This window comes from Cherax quadricarinatus, unplaced genomic scaffold (assembly GCF_038502225.1).
Source record: "Cherax quadricarinatus isolate ZL_2023a unplaced genomic scaffold, ASM3850222v1 Contig1179, whole genome shotgun sequence".
Lineage (NCBI taxonomy): Eukaryota > Metazoa > Arthropoda > Malacostraca > Decapoda > Parastacidae > Cherax > Cherax quadricarinatus.
In genome coordinates this window covers 32,865-34,918 of record NW_027196205.1, presented here as the reverse complement: position 1 = coordinate 34,918, position 2,054 = coordinate 32,865, and positions in this window count along the sequence as shown.

Here is a 2,054-nt window from a genome sequence, read left to right as displayed (position 1 = left end):
AGGAATAATGAAAAAGCCAGGATGAGCCCATGGTTCACCCAAAGGTTCAGGGAGGCAAAAACCAAGTGTGCTAGGGAATGGAAGAAATATTGAAGGCAAAGGACCCACGAGAATAATGAGAGCAGTCGTAGAGCCAGAAATGAATATGCACAGATAAGAAGGGAGGCCCAACGACAATATGAAAACGACATAGCAGCGAAAGCCAAATCTGACCCTAAACTGTTATACAGCCACATCAGTAGGAAAACAACAGTCAAGGACCAGGTAATCAGGCTAAGGAAGGAAGGAGGAGAGACAACAAGAAATGACCGTGAAGTATGTGAGGAACTCAACAAGAGATTCAAAGAAGTGTTCACAGAGGAGACAGAAGGGGCTCCAGAAAGACAGAGAGGTGGGGTACACCACCAAGTGCTGGACACAGTACACACAACCGAGGAAGAAGTGAAGAGGCTTCTGAGTGAGCTAGATACCTCAAAGGCAATGGGGCCAGATAACATCTCTCCATGGGTCCTGAGAGAGGGAGCAGAGGCGCTATGTGTACCCCTAACAACAATATTCAATACATCTATCGAAACAGGGAGATTGCCTGAGGCATGGAAGACAGCAAATGTGGTCCCAATCTTTAAAAAAGGAGACAGACATGAAACACTAAACTACAGATCAGTGTCACTGACATGTATAGTATACAAAGTCATGGAGAAGATTATCAGAAGAGTGGTGGAAAACTTAGAAAGGAATGATCTCATCAACAGCAGCCAACATGGTTTCAGGGACGGGAAATCCTGTGTCACAAACCTACTGGAGTTCTATGACATGGTGACAGCAATAAGACAAGAGAGAGAGGGGTGGGAGATTGCATTTTCTTGGACTGCAAGAAGGCGTTTGACAGAGTTCCACACAAGAGATTAGTGCAAAAACTGGAGGACCAAGCAGGGATAACAGGGAAGGCACTACAATGGATCAGGGAATACTTGTCAGGAAGACAGCAGCGAGTCATGGTACGTGGCGAGGTGTCAGAGTGGGCACCTGTGGCCAGCGGGGTCCCACAGGGGTCAGTCTAGGACCAGTGCTGTTTCTGGTATTTGTGAACGACATGACGGAAGGAATAGACTCCGAAGTGTCCTTGTTTGCAGATGACGTGAAGTTGATGAGAAGAATTCATTCGATCGAAGACCAGGCAGAACTACAAAGGGATCTGGACAGGCTGCAGACCTGGTCCAGCAATTGGCTCCTGGAGTTCAACCCCACCAAGTGCAAAGTCATGAAGATTGGGGAAGGGCAAAGAAGACCGCAGACGGAGTACAGTCTAGGGGGCCAGAGACTACAAACCTCACTCAAGGAAAAAGATCTTGGGGTGAGTATAACACCAGGCACATCTCCTGAAGCGCACATCAACCAAATAACTGCTGCAGCATATGGGCGCCTAGCAAACCTCAGAACAGCATTCCGACATCTTAATAAGGAATCGTTCAGGACCCTGTACACCGTGTACGTTAGGCCCATATTGGAGTATGCGGCACCAGTTTGGAACCCACACCTAGCCAAGCACGTAAAGAAACTAGAGAAAGTGCAAAGGTTTGCAACAAGACTAGTCCCAGAGCTAAGAGGTATGTCCTACGAGGAGAGGTTAAGGGAAATCGACCTGACGACACTGAAGGACAGGAGAGATAGGGGGGACATGATAACGACATACAAAATACTGAGAGGAATTGACAAGGTGGACAAAGACAGGATGTTCCAGAGATTGGACACAGTAACAAGGGGACACAGTTGGAAGTTGAAGACACAGATGAATCACAGGGATGTTAGGAAGTATTTCTTCAGCCACAGAGTAGTCAGGAAGTGGAATAGTTTGGGAAGCGATGTAGTGGAGGCAGGATCCATACATAGCTTTAAGCAGAGGTATGATAAAGCTCACGGTTCAGGGAGAGTGACCTAGTAGCGACCAGTGAAGAGGCGGGGCCAGGAGCTAGGACTCGACCCCTGCAACCTCAACTAGGTGAGTACACACACACACACACACACACACACACACACACACACACACACACACA